Here is a 13,733-nt window from a genome sequence, read left to right as displayed (position 1 = left end):
CTCCCTTGCTCAGCCTGGAGAAGAAAATACTCCAGGGAAGCATTATTGCAGCTTTTCAGTGCCTAGAGAGCACTTATACAGAAGATGAGGAAAAACTTTTTAGTAGGGCCTATTGCAACAGCACAAAGGGCAATAGTTTTAAACTCAAAGAAGGTAGATTTAGACTAGGTACAAGGAAGATTTTTTTTTACAGTGAGGGTATTGAAAAGCTAGAAGAGGTTGCCCAGAGAGGCAGTGGATGTAGACATTCAAAGCCAGGCTTGATGGGGCTCTGAGCAGCATCATCTAGTTGAAGATGCCCCTGCTCATTGCAGGTGGGTTGGATTAGACAACCTTTAAATGCCCCTTCAAAACATAAAAGTTTCTATGATTCTATCTATGATCAAGACTAAGCCATTTTGAAAATCAAAATTCCATCAAAAATTAAGTCATGTCTGGCAGAAGCAGCAATAAAATCTCTGGCCATGCTAAGGTCAAAGGGGACTTTGGGGCCTTTTGCTGAAAGCTTGAGCGCCATGTTTGTCTTGAGAAATTGATTTAGCATCCATCTCCCTGCAGCACGTGTTGTGCACAAAACCCTATAAGGACTCTGCCAACTTGCAACTGTCCCCGGTAGTTCCTTGTTACCACAACTGATGATAAAGGGTGATGCCATGACAGCATTATCTGCACCAATGAGCTTCTCCCTCAGAACTGGTCCCTCTCATCTTGGGGCAGACTGGGCTCCAGCACTCCTGTGAGTCTAGCCGAGGCTGATCTGAGCACCCCCTCTTTGATTCTTGATAAACTAGCAGAAACACTCCTGGCTTCATCAATAGATCTGTGTTCTAAAGGTCAGAGACCTGGCTTTAACTCAGTCTGAGCATAGCAAGCATCCCAAAAATGTGTGTGTGTCTTTCACTGAGATGGCCCCTGAGCCAGTCTTTGATATAGCCCCATAAACCTCCACCATAAACATCCAACGTCAAATGAGATCATATAGAACTCTTCTGATCTTACCTTTTTGGCACCCTCAACATCTGCTTTCTCAAGCAGAACAGGGGGACTAAAACTGCAAGAAAGGTTTCATGAGGCTGATTAATCAGGGGTATTTCCCTCCTCTGCTTCTTTATATCTGTCATAGACATAGTATTTAGCATTTTCCTTGACATTCAAATTCTCAGCGGCTACCAATTCCTAAAAAGAAAAAGGAATGGACACTCTTAGCTGAAGTAGAATTGTCCAGCAAGTCAACCCAGTGATGTCTACGAGTCCAGATCAAAAGACAAACAACTATTGTTTTGTTTAAACTCCTAATATTTTAGGGATTAAATTCAGTGTTTGGAATTAGCTTAGATTTCCTCATTTCTTAGGCCTCCTCTCTTCAATTCTTTCCAACTTTGGTCACAGTAGGAGCTATTGAGATGGTCTTAGACACCAGCCATCATCCAGAAGAAATCCCAGTTTACTCTTTTTGGATGTTAGCAGCAGTTATTAATACCTAACTTTCCTGTAGTGGTTTTGGAGGGCTGTCAGATGGGTTTGGAGTACAGTATTTACAGATCTTCCAAGGGTGGAGTATGTGTGCTAGTTTGCCAATGCTCTTGGCCCCTCTTGTGGCATCTTTAGTGCTTCTAATCTGTGGATGAAATGGAACCCAAGAGCATAATTTTATAAGATAGTTCCACAATACATTAGGAGCTGGACTTTCCCTTTGCTACAAGCCATTTAAGAACTATATTTTCATCATCTTTTCCACTTATTTCCCCTTGTGATGTAGCCAATATGTTGGAATCCTTTGTAAAAACATGTCATTTATACTTATGTAAGTATTTGCTATTGTAGACAACTTGCTCAGAGTTTACTGGCACCAGCAAGAGCAAAGCACACAATGGTAAATGGAAACTCTTTTCGTGAGTCAGCTTAGAGCTGAGGAGCTTTGTGTTTGCTGTTTCCTAACTGTGAAAATTAGATGGAAAGTTCTGCAGGTATCAGCATTTTGTGATAATCATTTCCATATAGCCAAATAGAGAAATTAATAATTTTGGTTTCTATACTAGATTTTGCAGGCTTTTAGAGCAAACTGAGAGACCTCTGAACAATATCCTCCTACATTTACATCTCAGAGTGTAAAGCTCTTGAGGGTGGTGACTCATAAAGCATTTCTTCCTTCCTCAGAGATCCAAGCTTGCAAATGGAAACAAGGTCTGCAATTCCAGTGAGGAAGCTGGCATGAGGGGTGGGAGGAGGTGTCGGGGCCCACACCACATTACATGATGATGGATTGATGGGACCACATCAATGGGGCCTGAGAGCTCTGTGGCTCTCTGGGTAAGAGAAGGTGGCAGGAGCAAAGGAATGTCATTAGTTAACCCACCCATGGGGCAAGAAAGGCTTCAAAGTCAATAAGCCTGGAGGTGCCTGGAGGCTCACAGCTGAAGCCAGCAGGTGAACTTGGTTTCCTGGTGGGAAATCTCCAGCCAGTGGAAAGTCACCAATGCCCTCACCTGCTCCCCCACTTAAATCAAAGTCACGAGGTGTCATGCCACAACACAAACAGAAATAAAGTCTGGCTCAGCCTGCAAGTTATATAGTTAAAAACAAGGCTGGCCTTGCTAATACCATGTAGTTCCCTTTGCAGCTCCTGATAATTTGAGTCTGGAAGAAATTACCCGAATCTAATTGTGTTACAAGCTGAAGCCAGAGCACCTGTTTTTGCCTCTTCTGTCACTACCCCTCTGGTAACTCCAGTGGTAAGAATCAGTCAAAGGGTTAGAGGAAACAGCTAGCACCTCCTCACAAATGCTTTTAAAAGCAGCACCAAATGATATGTATGAATCATCCCATCTACCCTTACACAAGCTAGGATAAAAATGTAGCAGTCACACAAGCTGCAATAAACTGTCATGCTCTGGGACATAATGCATGTCTTAGGCAGAAACTGTTCCACGGGCAAGTCATTGGGTAGTGGTACATTGTGTTTGCACCTTTCTTCAAAGCACCTGTGCTAACAGCACTCAGGCAGAAGAAAAGATTGCAGAAGGCATTTGACTGATCTGAACGGGAATTTCTGTCTCACTAAAGGTTATATTCTCTTCCTCTTTCAGTTGTTTTTTTTTTTTCCACAATACAGTAAGGGAGTATTTATGTCCTTGCTATGAGAATGTGTCAAGAATGTCACTCAAAGGGAAGATGGTCCCATCCACTGTTAGGTTTACCAGGTAATTAAATTGCTCTTTTAATGTTCATCTAATCAGAGTGACCTTGCTGCTGCTCTGTGTGAAGAAACGATGTCTTACTTTCAGAGACTGAGTGGGTGCTTTTGTGTTTGATATACTCGTAGTTTCAGAAGCTCCTGCTCCTTTTGTTTTGCCTCCTGCAACAATATTCAGAAGACTATCTTTTCAAACGTAGCATTTAACACATTGCAGTGGTACAAGTGTCACCTAATCCACATGGCCACTGGTTCTCAAAGGCAAAGCACGTGACAATAAACTGAACAATGCCAGAGCACATGTCTGGGCACCAAGACTCAGTCGTGTTTATTGTTAATGAGTAACTGCTCTTCCTGGCAGATTTTTCAGTGCAGCCCAAACACCAGTATCTCAAACACTCTTCATTTTGGGAGTACGCATGGAATACCAACCATTCCCCTCAAAATCTTTAGGTGTGGTCACCCTCTGTGAAGATCTGCATGGTGTAAGTGAAGTGAAGCCCAGCCTTTGCCCACTATCCTTATTTCAATGTTACAGCAATGGACACAATTTATTAGTGTTGATAGTAGAATTTCTCTGACCTCATGCTCTTGTTTTCATTCCCTGTATTCCTATATTTCCTATTCTCATCAGTCCTCTAATCTGTTCTGTCACATTAACATAGCACACTGCCAACGAATCGAGCAAGGAGACCCATTATTGTGTGCCCCCACAGGCAAGGTATTTAGGGCTGCAGTGCTGGCAGAGGGTCCTGGGTGTTGCATTCTCTCATGTTTAGGGTCCCCTTCACTCAGACAGGCCCTACATCTGTTGAGCAGACAGTGGGATCTTCAATGGCCAATAAGCTGACAGGTACCCAAGAGAGCTGATGGGGAAAGTCCTAGAGAAGAGCAGGGTGACCCTCCTTCACAGAGCCAGAGCTGTCTCTCTACAGATGCTCCCTCCAGTGCAAATGGGGGATTCTGTTGTGTTCTGGGATTACAGTCTTAAACCAGCCCCTTTTTAGAAGCTACTAGGTGCAGAGAAGACATTCCAGGCAGGCTAGTAAATGCTTTCTGGGTTCAGATAGAACAGGGGCATTAGGAAACATATATGTGTTTACAGCCTTGCAGTGGAACTATGTTGCCCTTGTCTGCCTAAATGATTTGTAGATGAAGCCACAAATTAGCCACTGCTGAGATTTACATGGTTTCCTCTGACTAAGCCTCATCCACCCCACATGCTCCCCTGAGCAAGTGTTCCATAGGGCCCCTAGGACAGAAGGCCAGACCAAGGTCAGGATACCTCCAAATTCATCAAAATGAGGCCTAAATAAACCCCACACGGCATGGAGGCTCTGCAGTGTCCCCACACAGCTGTCTATCTCTTCCCAGAAGCTCCCGTGTGTCATCTGGTGCTGGATGAGGGGCAGTGCTGTCAGCACAGGCTCGCTCCATCTGTGCACACACATCTGGGTGCCTGCTTCCCTTTACATGCAGCTGCAGGTTTCCTGCTGCATATGTTCAACCTCCCACAGCTGGAAGCAGTAAGAGTTAGTTTGAATACACATTATACACAGGAAGGATTGAAGTTTGCAAATTTTTAGCACTCTGCATGTTAACAGGCCCACAATAATCTTTATTAGCTGGTTTGCTCACTCTGTGGTTGCCATTTTCATCCTCCTATGAGAAAATTATGTGACTCCTGCAGGAGGAAAATGCTGTCAATTTATCACCTCACCCACTGAGGAACCTCTGTCCACTACTTCCTGTTTTGTAGGAAGGAAAACCATCCCCAGCATTGCTTTTGTCCATCAAGAGAAAGGGCTGAGCTGGCACTTTGCCATGCTTGGTGAGTGTAGGTTGGTACAAGCTGTCTGAGGTTTTTCACAGTGCCTATCCCCAGAGTATCAAAGCACTGAAATATTGTTAGTCATGTTTGCCTCCCCACTGATCTTATCACCAAAAGCCAATCCTACTGGAGACCACTGGTCTTCCATGTGGTATTGCTTAGAGGGTTTGTTTTGCTAGATGGGCTGATCTGCAGCCAGCACTGGGATAGTCTCTAACTCTGGGGTCAGATTCCAGGCTTTAATTAACACTGATGATAAACATACTGCTCGTAAGGGCTTTCTGCAAGGTGACTTTAGTGCAGCTTATAGATGTGTTTTCTGAAATTAATTTGTTTTGTGTTGTGAAAAATCCAGTCCTTAAAGAGGTCTGTGGACACTGTAAGTCTTGAAATCGAGGTTAAAAAATCCTGTAATAGGTGTAACTCATGTAGGAAATGTCACAAAAATAGATTTATAAGAGGTCTGTGATATTTAGAAATAGCTGACTGTACTATTTTGAGTTGACTGGCAGTTTTCTCAAGGATCTATATAATAGTTACATTAGACCTTTTAAATTTCAATATATTTTCATGCTTTGACACTCCCCAGACACACTGAAATAAATCTTGTGGGTTTTTGCATGTTGCAACAACTGGGTGCATGCTGCTGTGGTCAGTTTTAATAGGTATTAATACAGTGAGCAGCAAGCAAATTATAACTGTTTCACATTAGACATAATTTTACAGCAGATAATTTTATAAGGAGAATGGAATGAATCAAATTCAGTAATTTGTATTAAAATATCTTTTACATTCCCCGTGTTCCAGTGGAACTGATGACAAGCCTCGAGAAGCATACTAGGACAAACAGACCAGAAAATTAAATTCTTCTAGTTTTCATATGCCACAGCAGGAATAATTTGCTTCTCTTGGTTTTTTTTCCTCAGCTTTTCTTTTCATTTTCCTTTTTGAAGAGAGGATTACGATGTAATCTTACATTTCTAAATCCTATCACTAATAATTTTTTTCAGCATCATAGAACTGTGATCTGTTCCAGTTTCTTTGGGGTAGACTCTGATGTGGTATGTGTGAATAGATTGCATTTACTAGGATGGGAAGAAAGTCAAAAGGTTAAAGTCAAGGTTGCAATCTCAGGACTCCGCATCTTTGAAGAATGTTTATTCTCTCAATTAAGCATATACATATACTTCCCAGATGTCCAAGATCATACCACATTTTTGACATACAAGCCATGCTTAAAGAGGCTGTGTTCAAGCTCTGGATGCTCCTGAAAACAGAACGCTTAAAGACGTGGGGTGTCTTTGGGCAGTTGCTTTGAGCTCATTGTGCTCCATTGGTCAGGAGATGCCTCCAAAGGCTCTGAATGGCTCCATAGTGGCTCTCAACTGTGAAGCATCCAAGGTCAAAACTTGCTTAGTAAGGTCAGAAACTCCTTCAGTCTGGTGTTAGGTGACCTTCGGTTTAGCATCCTTTCTGAGTCACTCACCCAGTTACAATTAGTGCAGAGAGAGATAACACCTCCAAGGCTGTCTCTCATCCCAAGCTTATGTATTCCAGTCCAGCACGAAGGCTGCTGTGAGTCTGCTCATCACCTACAAGGAGAACCCAAGCAATAGCCTTGGCCAGATATCTAACATTTAGATAGTTTCACTGTAGGCTGGAGCACTGCCATCTAGCTAATTGAGAAGCAAAGACTGATGGAAGTCACCATGGTTTAAGTTTTGTTTCAAAGCCCTTTCCTTACCTTGGAGCAAACACTTCTCTGAGCCAGTCATAAATCAGAACAATTACTGCCTTCTCCACCAGGTCTTTACTGCTTGTAAAATAAGGACTATCAAAATATTTGTGATGGTTGTTACACAAGGTTGATGTATGGTCATTAGTCAGTGTATGCAAAGGGCTGTGTAATTGATGGATCAAAGATGTGGATCCTTGTCTCTTTGGTCTAGGGATTTCCATTGCACTCATCACTTGCTCTGAAATCCTGACCCTATAAACAGTTCTGTATGTCCTTAAATTTTCTACTTGAGGAGTTTCCTTGATGAGATAATGCTACTACTCACTACACAGCTACTTATTCCAACTTGCTGTATTTATAAACCAGGGCTGCTTCTCAGAAGTTCCAAAGGTCAAAGCGCTGTATATGTTTATGTGAAAAAACTCAGGTATTTTCCATTCAAAGTGCCTTTATTTCTTGGCACTAGAAGTAAAAAAAAAACCCTATGCTTTCAAAATATAGAAGATTTTAAAAACATAATAATAATATCTAGTAGCCTTCATTGCTCCCACTCTCCCTTTATTGATATTCATTAATACAAGTTCTCTGGAGAAGGGTTTAATTCACTAATGCTATTTCCCTGGAGAAGGGCTTAATTTTTATACTACTATTGGTGAAATCTAGAGCTAAGTGGTGAAAAATCTTAACAAAAAGATAAGTTACTGTTTTATATATATATATATATATCTTGTTTATTTTTTCAGATGGGCTGATATTGTTCTGCATGACTATCTTTGAGATACTGAAACCCAGAAAAAAGAAACCTTACTGACCCAAATGTTTTTTCTCTTTTAGAAAAGTCACTTTTCTCATCAGGGCCACAATGTGATCAGATTTTAAATTTTTATGGCAATGATTCTTTTCTTTCAATAACGTCTTAGTTTATATGGTCATGTAATTACAGGGATGTTTGCACTTAAAGAGAAAAAATTGCAGGTGAGCACAGGACCTGGAAACTACACTCTGACTTTAGACTTTCCATAAAAGCAGCCTGAATCATGCTTCCAAAGAAAATAGCTTGTTTTTCATCCAGTCTCATTTGGGGTAATAACCTCATAATTTTCAAGTTTTTGAGGCAGTCAGTATCAGGCTTCACTGCTGTTAATTTCTTCATTAGTCTTGTATTGGCCTACATCTGAGGACTGCTTACTGGAATTGATGTTTCCAGCTTGTAGTAGAAATTAAAGTTGCTTTTATTTGGTATATCTCAGGAGCCAAAATAGAAACAGCTCCTGTTTCTAGTTTGAAGAGGGATGGGAAGGGAAGGGAAAGGAAGGGAAGGGAAGGGAAGGGAAGGGAAGGGAAGGGAAGGGAAGGGAAGGGAAGGGAAGGGAAGGGAAGGGAAGGGAAGGGAAGGGAAGGGAAGGGAAGGGAAGGGAAGGGAAGGGAAGGGAAGGGAAGGGAAGGGAAGGGAAGGGAAGGGAAGGGAAGGGAAGGGAAGGGAAGGGAAGGGAAGGGAAGGGAAGGGAAGGGAAGGGAAGGGAAGGGAAGGGAAGGGAAGGGAAGGGAAGGGAAGGGAAGGGAAGGGTGCGGGAAGGGTGCGGGAAGGGTGCGGGAAGGGTGCGGGAAGGGTGCGGGAAGGGTGCGGGAAGGGTGCGGGAAGGGAAGGGTGCGGGAAGGGAAGGGTGCGGGAAGGGAAGGGAAGGGAAGGGAAGGGAAGGGAAGGGAAGGGAAGGGAAGGGAAGGGAAGGGAAGGGAAGGGAAGGGAAGGGAAGGGAAGGGAAGGGAAGGGAAGGGAAGGGAAGGGAAGGGAAGGGAAGGGAAGGGAAGGGAAGGGAAGGGAAGGGAAGGGAAGGGAAGGGAAGGGAAGGGAAGGGAAGGGAAGGGAAGGGAAGGGAAGGGAAGGGAAGGGAAGGGAAGGGAAGGGAAGGGAAGGGAAGGGAAGGGAAGGGAAGGGAAGGGAAGGGAAGGGAAGGGAAGGGAAGGGAAGGGTGTGCTGCTGCCACATGAAACTTCCGCGATCTGACTGCAAACACCTTGGTGTACCCAACACTCTCCTGTGCATCTGCATGGGAAGAAGGGGTGAGAATCCATTTACTTCTGACACAGCAAGGATTTGGGTGGTACAGTATAACAACCAAGACATAACCACACAGCTCCACACTCTGCCGCTCACATCCTTGGTTGAAACCAAGACAGAAAAAAATAGCCTGTTTCTGACCACAAAACAGAAGGCTCAGCTCCTTAACTGGGCCCCCAGGTTTAATGACGGGGTAAAAAGGAAGTGACAGATATTTGAGAGGATGAAACCTGGATGTAGCAAGGCTGTGCCCAGGTCTCAGCCGTGTTGAAGAGCTCTTCCTGAGCAATACATTTCCTTCTCCACACTGCACTTCTTAAACAGCTAAAAAAACCTTCTGCACAACTCTCTTCCCCATGCAGAATTGTGGACTGTCATCTCTACATAGCATTACTGATATAACAAGACCTGTATGAATAAATGACAGGCAGCACTACTCAGGGACTTTCCTTCCAAGCCATGTGTGTACAGTATGGCCTTGAGATTTTTCCCTGTGTTGTTTTGTGAGATTCTCTGCTTTTCTAGAGTAGGAAAATTTGATTGGTCCTTTTAATATTCTTCCCTTTCTGACAGTCCCAGCTCAGCTTGGTCCGTTCATGGTCTGACTTTAAGCCTTCAGCCAAGCCCTGACTTTCTCCTGTACTGAAAAAGTGCTGTGCATCACAAATATGCTATTTACAATATACTTTGTTTTAGTTGTCCATAAACCATAAGTAAGAGTTAGTAACAGCTGACAGTTACATATAGATTTCACATGAGTGGAAAACAGATGCCCTGCAGGCACCAGATTTGAGTGCTAAGAGTGCTCACCTCCACCAATTGTACAAAAAGCGGGAACAGCTATAGCAAAGTCTCTACCATTCTGCCAGTATCTTCCAGTGTCACGAGTGAGGGAGTTATCAGCCTTTCAAGGTCATCTCAGTCTAAGACTAGCTGAAATACCAAGCAGAAGCATCATAGAAGTCATGTAGAGTTCCCTTACCCACCTCTTGGCAGCATCCAGGAAAGAGGCAGTTCACCTTTGGCAGGATTCTCCCCACTTCTAACGCAGTAATCTTTCTGGATCTGCTTATTTTAAGTCTAGGCAGATGATGAGGAGAAATCTGTGATGAATTCACACTCTTCATCTAGCTGAATATTCCAGATATGTTCTCTTTGATGTTTATGCAGAGGGTAAGACTCATGGCTGGAAAAATACCACTGTATTTTCTGTGTATATAGTGCATCTGTCAAAAGGTGTGAAGATCCTCTGTCTAGTCAAGACACTTCTTGTGTTTGCCATTCACCTGGCACAGTACTTAGGAAGATCATCACAGGTTTTCCTTCCACTGTAACAAGTGATATTGGCTAGCAGGCACTGAAGCACTGGTGGAGTACATTGGCTAGAGTAGATGTAGAGAAGCAACACAGCCCTATCTGTATCTATGAGAACTGCATAAAAATACACACCAAGTTGTTCCAGTTGTTCTGGAAAACAAAAAAAATGTACAATGTGTAACACCATTCACAGTCACAGCCTTAAAGCTCTGTGCCATAAAAATGACAGCAGTGAATATCATGCATAAATTTAACAAGTTGGAAAGAATAATCAACCAGTGCTTACACAACAGTTACATGAAAACTTTCTAAAAAAATTTGCCGTCAGGGCTGCAGCCCTCTCTTATCTAGAAAGGTAGCCATGTCCCAGCAGCCCCAATCAATGAGGGATGATATGACCCTCCTTCCCACCCACCAAAGTAGCTGAGGAAACAACTGAACTGTTTAACACCAACTGGCAGTCTGTAGAAAGCTGAATATGATCTCAAGGTCTGATGCTCCAAAACAAGGTCTTAGGAGATCCTCTTTGTGGGTCCTGGTGTGCATAGAAGAAAATAGTTATACAGAGATGGCTTAATAGGTGAGAACTCTGAGCAGTTGTCCAAGACCCCAAGAGAGCAGGGCCTGCTTGGTTCAATTTAGCAGAGAGATCCAGCAAGGCAGCTGCAAAGAGGGAGCAGCCCTTTGCCCAGACTCTCTACAGCTCTGACACCACCTGTACAGCAAAGCTGCTGTGCTTCCAAACAGCCCCAGCAGCAGAGATGCCAGAAAACATGAATCCAATCTTTGCTGACCATCCCAGACACTGCAGTGGATATACTCATCACCACCTGTGTCATGTGGATGTTTTTACATCATGAATGTAGACATTCCACCATGGCATACCACCATGCAGATATCCTTACAACACCAGAACTGTCCAAGCCAAGGTTCTGGGTCCTTGGAGCTCTTCAGATAGCCAGTGTCATCTTCTAGTGTCTTTCAAACCTCACTTGAATCTTTTCACAAGTATTTTGGAGAACATGGGATGAGATGGAGGTATCTGGATTGTCAGCACTACTGCAGCTGTGGGCAGCACACCACTTAGTTTAGCCAGAAACGTCCAGGATGACTTCCTTCTTATAATCCCTCAGAGCACTCCCCATTCCCCAACTCACATCCGTGCAAAGTCCAGGAAAAGTAAGGCTGAACATGACACCTATCTCTTACAGGTGATGCTACCCCAGAAGAACCTGATGCTCCACATGGTGGGGCAGAGCTCCAGACAGAGAAGGTTGTGCAGCCCCCCGTGTACAACCCTGCACTGGCCAGTGCTGGGGTGGAGAAGAGGGGTCACACCTGCCACCACAGTACTTCATACTATTCCAGAATTAATTTGCATTTGCTCCTTTCTGTCTTGCTGAGACAATTGCGCAATACAAACAGTATGCTGTCTTTTCATCTCTGCTTTTTAAAGGTGTCCTTAATTACATGTGGTTCCTGAGAAATTGTTATTAACAATTTAATTAAGACCCAACTGGTTGTATCTGGAAATAAAAGATTATAGTGTCTTTTGATACTTACTTCATGTTTCCTCCTTTACGATGGAGATTCTGCCGTTAGAGATCCTTTCTGAGTTCTGAATTCCTCCCTCTGCATCTCCCACTTGGCATGGACCCATGTTCTCTTTTTTTCCCAAAACCCTAGCACCAGGGAAGTCTCACAGAATATGCCCAACAAGACCTGGCTGCACTCCTGGTAGTCCAGCTGCACAGAGGAAGACTTTCTCCACATGCAATGATACTTCTTTGCAACCTTCTAAATGGCATGAGAGTCAACAACAAAGTGATGCTGTACAGGATATGCTGACAGGCTCACATGTCCCATTTATTATTTGGCTAAGAGTTTCTCCTTGTCAGGGTGTTTGAGAGCCCCCACCCTCAGCCCGTGAGTACCTTTGGTTCCCTGCATCTCCAAAGTGCTCTCTGGATTGGGGTGGGTTGCTGAAGCTGTTGTGATAGGTGCTCACATAAAACCTCTGCTGAACTAAGTGCAAATCAAAGCAGCTTCATTCATTCAGCAGGGTAGGCTTCACTCATTCAGCAGCCTCTTGGGGAATATCTCTCAGTGTTTCTTTTTACAGCCTGTCTTTTCCTGCACTCAGCCTGTACAGTCTGCAATTTTCCCTCATTCTCTCCAGCTCCATGTGGACCATCATCTGAGTGACCATTGATCCACACAGATCTCCTGGAAATAGCCTTAAATCCTATGTGCTTAGGGAGAAAGACGTCTAAAAGAAGCCGTGTGTACTCAGTGCCAGACTCCTGGGCTTTGAAAGAACATACAGAGAGAAGGAGTCCACCACCAAAAAAGCTCATCCTTGTGCCCCACTGCATGGTCACGAATGCAGGAGGAGACATCTGGACACCCCTGACCCTGGCTCTGCACATCTCCACATGTCACTGCACACAGCATGTGTGTCATCAGTGGCAGAGGATCCTCCAGTCTCTGTTATGCTTTGGAACTACATTTGTTAATTGTTTCTCAAGTTCAGTTTAGGCAAATGCCATTTTAGCATAATTTTATTTACACAGGGGACAGATTAAACCAGTAATAATAATGACACATATTAGGTGCAGCTGTTCTATTTTGTTCCCCCAAGCAGGCCTGCAGCACTGTTTCCTAATTTAAGTCCTGGTGCTACAAATCTGAGTAAATTTTACACATGGGAATATTTCCTCTAGACTTGGTGGAGGCTGCTCAGATGTGAAAAGCTGGATTTTCTCACAAGTATTTTCAGGACTGAACCCATCATTTAAGTGGCCCAGTTTAACCTAGTTTTTGCCTATATAAAAAAAATCATCAAACAGGGCCAAGGAGTCCTCTGTGACTTTTCTGACCAAGTTTTACTTAATTATTTCATCATGGTCATGCCAGTAAATCAGTGTGTTTCACTTTGGAAACAATCTTGCAAAAGTCTGATGATCATTGTTTGTATCTCATCTTAATGATGTATAAATCTTGAAGACTTTATCCCTTAAAAAGTAAAAGGAATGAAGTTTTTGTGCTAATGATTTTTTTTTTTCTGTTTGATTGGTTGATTGTGTTCTTTTCCCCTAAACCTAGAACAGTAGCCAATTTCCCAAGATAGTGAAACAAAAACAGAGATAACTTTACAGTCAACCTCTTTAATATGTAGCAAATATGGTGAACTTATATGCCATGGAGTAAGTGACAGATTCACAGGTTCAGTGTTACTTTTTACATATGTTTTAATTTGTATCTGTAACACAGTAAAAAAAAAAAAAAAAAAAAAAAAAAAGAAAGAGAGAGAGAGAGAAATTGAGGACTAACATAGGAAACTATAGAAAATCCTTTATATCCTTTTAATTAAATCTATTTCTATTTATAATCATGGCATAACTTTAAGTATAAAAATTATTTTAAAATAGTCTGATTTTCTGCACATCTAAACACATTTTTCCATGCAATAGGAATAATGTTTGTTTCAGAGGAGCCATGACATTGGACCTTATAAATTGTGGGGTGATCCTCACATAGCAGGTAGAGTATAAAACAATCTGCTGTGATTAATGTTTTCTTTAATAACTACTGA

At 42.8% G+C, this 13,733-nt stretch overlaps 1 long non-coding RNA gene across 2 annotated transcripts in view; it reads left to right on the top strand.

Annotated features, from left to right (window-relative positions):
• LOC134548619 (uncharacterized) overlaps positions 1-13,443 on the top strand; it is a 67,185-nt gene extending 53,742 nt beyond the window's left edge. For both annotated transcript variants that reach the window (XR_010079827.1, XR_010079828.1), the window contains exon 3: positions 11,350-13,443. This is a non-coding gene — a long non-coding RNA (uncharacterized LOC134548619). The remainder of the gene's footprint in view (positions 1-11,349) is intronic.
• The last annotated feature ends 290 nt before the right edge of the window (positions 13,444-13,733 follow it).

This window comes from Prinia subflava, chromosome 3 (genome assembly GCF_021018805.1).
Source record: "Prinia subflava isolate CZ2003 ecotype Zambia chromosome 3, Cam_Psub_1.2, whole genome shotgun sequence".
In the NCBI taxonomy this organism is placed as follows: Eukaryota; Metazoa; Chordata; class Aves; order Passeriformes; family Cisticolidae; genus Prinia; species Prinia subflava.
This window is presented reverse-complemented; position numbering and strand designations above follow the sequence as displayed.